The sequence below is a fragment of the Podarcis bocagei genome, assembly GCF_964188305.1.
Source record: "Podarcis bocagei genome assembly, chromosome: 2".
Taxonomy (NCBI): Eukaryota; Metazoa; Chordata; class Lepidosauria; order Squamata; family Lacertidae; genus Podarcis; species Podarcis bocagei.
Window position 1 is genome coordinate 46,091,884 of NC_138126.1, and position 7,556 is coordinate 46,099,439.

Sequence of the window (7,556 nt, forward strand, 5' to 3'; positions counted from 1 at the left end):
GGGACGGATTTAGGGAGAAGAGGGTCGGGCAGGCTTGGGGCAATGACGCCAAAACTAGGCTAGGGGAGAAAATGGTGTGTCCCCCTTTAGACTTGCTGTGGGTTGCAAGATTGTGCCCTGGGGGGTCCTCTAACTGCCCGATCTCAGCGGTCCACCGTCCCCGACATCCCAATAAAAGGAAAATAGTAATAATAATAAAAATATTTGCGATCAAACTTTTCCCCTTTGCAAATCAAGAGAGAGAGAGAAGGGAGCAAGGGGGGATGGCTGGTGGAAATGACACGACCATCTCCACCGGGTTCATTGCGCCGACGAGGATGACTGGAGAGTTGAGTCACTTTTCGCACTGCGAAGCTGCTGCCCTCCCCTCGCCAGCCTCCGAAGCCAGAAAAGACAGTGTCTATCCAAAGCCAGCTTCTCTCTCTCTCTGTCCACACACACACTCTCCCCGCACACCCCCAAGGAAAAAAGGAAGGAAAAGATGCAATACAGCAGGCTTGCCGAGCCGCTCGCCAGGCGCCGGCCCCCTCCCTCCCTCCGAGTAAGGCGGAGGCAGGCAGGAGCTCCTGGAAAATAACCCACAAGCGCAAGGTAAATGCGGAAAGAGCTGGCAAGCGGCAGTCGGAGCGCCACGCTGCACCCGCGCAGCCACACACGCAGGCTGCCGTCCTCGCTCAGCTCTGCTGCAGTTTTCTCCCCCCGCCGCCTCCAAGCGAGCTCCGTCCTTGCCTACTTTTCCCCCTTCGCCCAGGCATGGTGTGCCGAGGGGTGTGTTTGCGGAAGGAGAAAGGCAAACAGAGAAACCTCCGCATGCACGGAACCAGCGCGGCGGCGGCACATTTTTAGTGCCTCCAAAGCTCTACAAGGAAGCGCTGCTGCTCCTCGTGCTGGGCCGCCGCCGCCCTCCACTCCCGCTCGGCTTTCCCTCCCCGCCGCGCATCTCTTGCTAGCGTCGTTGTTACAACCACATGCGGATCCATTCCAGTCCTTTCCATTCCGTTTCCACCACCCGCCACTACGGCCGCCGCTAACCACGCGCGCACACACGCCCTTCTCTCGCGCGTCGCAAAGGCTGCCGAGGTGCCGCGTTCGCTACGCACACTTTTTAATTGCCAGCGCTCCTCCGCGTCTCATTGTCAACTCTTCCCGCTCCGAGCCTGCCTCGCCGGCCACATTTCTCTGCTTCCTTTTCACCGAAGGACCCATGCAGCCTCTCTCGCTGTTCCTGATGCCGAGATCCCCTCGGGAAAAAGCCTTCCGACCACACCATTCCGGGCTAGCGTTTTTGGCCAAGCGATGAGCCGGTCCCCTTTCTCACCCCACCCCCATGCCACATTGGTGTGTGTGCGCGCGCTCGTGTGTGTGCTCGTCTCACGCGCTTTCCCTACTTTACGATCTCCCCGGCACACACAGCGCACATACCAAAGACACCACCACCCCAAATAATAGCAGCGCCGCGGCGTCGGCGCCGCCGATCCCACCCAGCAAAAGAATCCAGCAAACTCCTCTCTCCTCCCGCATGCAAAAGAAAGGAATAAATCAACTAAATGGAAAGCGGGTCTCTCGCCGCGTCCGGAACCGCAAATCTCTGCCCCCACCACCTCGCCCCCAGTAAAACAGAAAAGGCTTCCTCCGAGCTAAGAAAGGCTGAACATCTCCCCGTGTGTGTGTGTGTGTTTTGTGAGTGTGTCTCTCTTGAATGAGGCTCAACTATCTCGGAGCCAAGCCAGGGAAGCGGAGAAAGGCGTTTCGCTACGCTCTCTCAATCCTCTCCATGCAAACCACCTCTTTCGCGTCTTCCTCTCTGCAACGATCGCTTGCTTTTTTCAAACAAAACAAACATACAAAAAAAAAAAAGCCCACCCCAGAAACGTATCCACGGAAAGCCTCAAAGAGGAAAGTTGGACGGGGTGACTTACAGCTTGAATCGGAGCTTGCTTCGGAGGCGCCTGCCATGATTACATTCCACACCGAACAACCCCCGCGCTGCAACTCCGGGCTCCGCGCTCCACTTGCTTTTCTGCCGCCGCCGCCGCTGCTGCCCAGCATGAATGGAAAGGAATGCAGCGCAGGGTTCCAATGGAACTCCAGCCTCGATCTGACTTCCCAGGGAGGCAGACGGAGAGACACATTCAAAAGGGGCTGCAGTCGCTGCTCGGCTCGCCCGGATTCGGCCTCTAGAGGGCGCCCACACCTGTGCAGACCGGCGCGCTAGAGGAGAGGAGGAGGAGAGAAGAGAATGAAGAGCAGGCGAGGGGAGGCCCGCAAGCCGAAGGAGGCTGGCGCGCTCTTAAAGGGGCAATGCCGCCCGAGGAGCCTTAAAAGCGGTGATGCTCGCAATGGCTTGTCGGAAGAACCGAGGGTGCCGCAGGAGGCGGGGCGGGGAGAAATCGTCTCGGGAGCAAGAATGGGTCGGCAGCAACACTCTGGACGTGGAAAAACGTGTCTTGCTTTGCTTTACAAGGGGATGGTTGTCCGGTTTTGCAAAGGGATGCAAAAGCTGCTTTGGCTAGGATGTAGAGCTGAATTAAAAGGTTCGCAGCAAATGCGTTGCAGGCTGAACCGCGATCGTGTCATCGCCGGTGAAAATCCCCTTGCCACGGAGAGCTGTGAGGCATGGGGCACAATCCCCGAACGTTTCTTCAGAAGTAAATCACGCTGTGTTCAATGGGAAATGGGAAGCTACCTTTTACTGCTCCGCCCACCTCAGTACTGTCTGCACTAACCGGCAGAGGCTCTCCAGGGTTTGGGCAGAGGGGACATTCCTAGCCCTAGCTAGAGACGCCAGGAATTGAAGCCGTGACATTGCTCTATGCCTCAGAATGGTGCGGGGGGGGGGGGGCAGGGCCAAGCCCAAATAGCCTAAATCAGCAGGGCTGGCTGGAGATGATGGGAATTATGGTCCACAAATATTGGGAGGGCACAAGTTTGGGCAAGGCTGGCTGAAACTTTTGGCAACAGTGCAACCATTAGTGAAAACAGTGGTGAGCTGAGGTCCTTTTAGACTCTGGACTTAATAGTCATATGTAGGGGGGAAATGCATCCAGGCCTGCTGCATTTGTGGGAGGGGGCTGCTTATTCTGCCCCCAAGCAGAGATGTAGCTGGGCGGGAGGCTAGCCAGTTTTTTTTTGCCCCGGGTTAAGCCACCAGAGGGGTGCACACAAATGCATGGAGGGTTTCTGCCAAACTGGGTCTTTGAACCGGATGAAATAAAGCCTAGTTTCACCCCTGCCCAAAGCCCTGCTCTGATAGCAGCACCCCTGATCAAAATTTCCCCAACACAACACAGAGAACCTTACTATCTTTTCTTTTCACATCATTACTGTAGATCCTTTTCTCTGATCAGAGCAACACTGCAACATCGGATTCACCTGAAGGTTCCCAGTTTTATATATCACTTGCTTACAGTGCAGACCATCTCCCATTGATTTTTTATTGAGCTGGGCTAGGCTGAGTTCCAAAGTACATTTCCGGGGAAGCAAGTTCTGTCGAAATGGGATTTTCTTCCCATTTAGAAACAGAGAGTAAAGAAGGAAGGGCCCAGGAGGAGCAATTAATCTTTCAAGTTTTGAAATTTCAAAAGGACTACGGGTGGTTCTTGAACATTCACATTTGTTAACCAGTGTAGGCCTCCCCTCCCCCTGTGCATGCTTTTCAGCACCAATAACAAGAAATAAGAGGAAACTTTTCACTGGATCTGTAGCTAGAAAAATGATGTCAAAAGTGTGTGTCATCACAGTTCATACATTGGTATCTATGTTTGGAGGGGAGTCCCACACATAGCAAATAAAATAAAATTATACCCCCTCCCCCAAAAAACCATAACAGTGGCAAAACAAACATGTAAATCCAACCTAAAGAAATTTCATCTATACAAAAGCATACTGTTTTACATTTGTGAAACAAATTTCACTGTGGCCAGCTTTTAACCCATTATGAAAGCAGACTACTAGACCACATAAGCACCTAGAAGCTAAGAGTTAGTGAATGCACTATACCTGCACTGGAATTCTGCCTCTCTGTGGCAAGCGATTCCCACCCGCTTGTAACATTTAGGGTGCTTCCTGATGGACATTTATTCTGGGATCAGTGCTCTTCATGCATGCATTTTTTATTTATTTTTGCAGTGTCCACACAACATCATTGTCATTAAAATGCCAGCCCACATTCCCCTCCCCATTTAAACTGGATTTATACTTTCCAAAGGAATTAAAAAAATAAATCAGTTGCCACTTGTGACATCTTTGTGATCCATTTGCAAACAAAGCCTCTATCTGAAAATGCTCTTGGAAGTACTTTCGTCATGAGACATAGTCCTCATGCTGTAAACCTCCACATCCTAGCCAAACATTCCTTCGTGGTCACTTGAATGTATATGTGTAGACTCACTGTGAAGGTTGTGATGACATGTCTAATCAGTCATTCCAAGAATTACACCTAGAAGAGAGATTGCTCACTACAGGGGCACCATCTTTGGTAGTTAATATATGCATCTTAACTTTTGGTAAATTACCCTTAGCTGTACGTTATCTAACAATTCAAGCATCTGATGAAGTGGACTGTAGTCCAGGAAAATTTATGCCAGAATAAATTTGTTAGTCTTTAAGACTCTGTTGATTTTGCTGCAACAGAGTAGTGTGGCTACCCCACTGGAAATATGGTAAGATTAACATGCATTTTGCCCCTAAGGCCTGCTTTTCATGTTAGCATTGTATCATAAAAAGCGGCTGAGAGATAAAATTATCTCTATTCACTCTCCCCACTACATTCTTTGTTTTAGAAACACCTTACATCACTCCCTCATTCCTGTTTTCATTTATTTTTGTGTGTGTCATATGTTGGGAGAAGGCGATGACACAAAAAATGAGCAGGGAAGATGACAGCATGCTCTACCTCAGAGTCTCTTAAGTGTCATTAGAAAATGAACAATCAAGGATTCCCCCAAATCAAGTTGTTTAACTTGTAACTTGATGCCGGCAAATGCTGTTGCTAATAAAACCACCAGTTACTTATGATGGTTTAGATTACATCCCAGATTCTTCACTGAGCAAAATCAGGGCTCATCAATTAGTGAGGCAGGATATTTTCCCCCAGAACCCAGGTTTTCAGTGGATGCACTCATTGCAGCTGCTCTGCCCACTCACTCTGACAGTCCAGGTAGAGAGGTGTAAACATATTTCAGCTGCCAGGGCAACGACAAAGCAGCATCTTAAGCCCTCACCTGAACCACTATAGCCTCACCACACCTCCACTGCCACTCGACAGGTTTCTACCCCCATCTTCCCGATTTATTTGCCAGTCCCTGTATTAGCCCTGACGAAAGCGGATGGTAGCTCAGCAGGAAGAACAGTTGCACTCCAAGCTGTAGTAGTTTCCTCTTAGTGTATCAAAAGGGAAAGCAGGGGGTATAATAAGAGTCCAGCTAGCCTTTCTACTTATGCTCACAGTCTTCTGATAGAAAGGGTGATATGAGGATCAGCACAGCAGAGGAAAAGGAAATATTATCTCACTAAACTGAAATCCATTCAGAATTTTATATGATAGCTTGTATGGATATAGCTTGGTGATAGAGCACATGCTTTGCATGCAAAGGATCCCAGGTCTAGTCCCTAGCATCTCCAAGAGATACTTGTCTGATACACTTGGGAGTCACTGCCGGTCAGTGTAGGCATTACTGAGCTATATGAACCAATGCTAAGACATTTTCCTATATAGATTTTGATATGCCAATTAGCTGGCATTAAGGTTGCCACTTGATTGGACAAGAAAAGAAGATCCAAAAGGCTGGGGATGGTGGGGACACTGATGAGACCAGTTCAAAACCACCCAAGTGTGTGATGTAGTGGTTACAGTCTCAAGCTAGGATTGGGGAGTCATGGGTTCAAATTAGGGTATGCATCAGATTCAGATGAATCCAAATCCTAAAGTGAAGCAAGACACTATGAACAGATTTGAAGCTTGTCCAAGCTGCACTGGGTCTGTCCAAAACACCTTGAACCTAACTTGGGTCCTCTGAAGTGCTTCATAATGCTTTGGAGATTTGATCGCTTAAGAAGCACTGCAAAAAAAATAAATTGTCCCCACATTTGCTATATAAATGAAATGTCAAACAAGGGAGAAGAAAACTCTTTTGTGACTGACAGATTTCACTTCCAATCAGAGGGGATAATTTTGTCAGGGTTCTCCAATCACAATGCTTTAGGGTAGGGATGTCGGATTGATGTGTCACCTTAGATATTCATAGAATCAGAGCTGGAAGGAACCACAAGGGTCATCTTGTCCAACCCCCTGCAATGCAGCAATCTTTTGCTCAAGATGGGGCTCAAACTCACGACCCCGAAATTAAGAGTCTCATGCTCTGCCAACTGAACTATGTATGTAGCCTTGTTCTCTCTGGTTCTGTGCTCTCTTCTTGTTCGGCTGGTGATGCTTGCTTGGAAAATGCTGGACATGCATGTCCTTTTTGTCTGTGTCACATACCCACACATCCAACACTGACTCAAAAAAATATTATTGAAGGTGCTATGCACAGAAGCTCCTGCACCTATTTGGAATTTTTGCAGAAGTTATCAATTCAGAAGGGCCTAATATGCCTGCAAATTTTATCCAGTTGTGCCAAAAGAGGGAGGTAATGTGAGATATAAACATATCCAGTTCTACTACCACTCAGGTGTAGACTCATTGACATCAATGGACATGACTGACTTAAGTCTATTGATTTCAGTGGAACTGCTAGGACTAGGACTAATGATGGCTACAACCCACAATAAATAAATCACTGGTGGCAAACCACTAGTTTGATTAGAAAGTGTGTTCTAGAAGGTTGGCCAGAAGTTAAGTTCAGTCCCATCACAGATCCAAGCATTACGGTTGCCCTATTTTGTAAGTTCGAACAGCTGCCATTTTGTACTCCAGAGGTATGTGTGGAGAGAGGGGGGACAGTGAGCGAGAAGTGCCTTCGCCTGCCCTCGCTGCGCCTGCTCTGCAGATGGACACGAGGCTTTTATGCCTCAGAGCTGTCAGTTCAGCATCTTTTAGCGGCACTAAATTCACTTAACTCAGAGATAAAATTATAAGGAGGAAAAATCATAAAAGCCATAAAAAAGATTAATTGACAGTTTTCAGTTGATTATTTGTCTTTCAGAAGCACGCTCTGTGCCAGCTACTTTTATCATCTCCATTCTTTTTCCTCTCTGCTCCTTTCTCACACTCCTCTCTTATCAGTTAAGGAGTAAGGTTACCTCTGCTGGTAGGAGTTTGAGTCCTTCTCCAGTTGGCCTAGTCTAGCTCTCCTTATTGGCCTTTTCACTTCTTTTTCAGCTGCTGGGGAACATTATTTGTCTCTACCTCTGTGTAGCAGCCCACACTCTGGTATTGCTAAATCTATTGCCTCTTAGACTGGGGCCTCTCCAATGCAGCCAATCAGCAGCATGTGTATGTCTCTCTATTTCTCTCTTATATATATATATATATATATATATATATATATATATATATATATATGTGTGTGTGTGTGTGTGTGTGTGTGTTTTTCAGCAACAAACACTGTTTTCAA

The 7,556-nt window shown here is 48.1% G+C and overlaps 1 protein-coding gene across 4 annotated transcripts in view; it reads right to left on the reverse strand.

Annotated features, from left to right (window-relative positions):
• The window catches only part of PLXNA1 (plexin A1), a 300,048-nt gene extending 297,850 nt beyond the window's left edge, over positions 1–2,198 (reverse strand). Inside the window, exon 1 of one of the 4 annotated variants that reach the window (XM_081183934.1) lies at positions 1,920–2,198. The gene's annotated coding sequence lies outside the window, so the exon portion shown is untranslated. Of the gene's footprint in view, positions 1–1,100; positions 1,330–1,919 lie in introns of those variants that run through there. The other 3 variants (XM_081183932.1, XM_081183935.1, XM_081183933.1) reach the window with 3 other exon arrangements.
• Between the last annotated feature and the right edge of the window lie 5,358 nt (positions 2,199–7,556).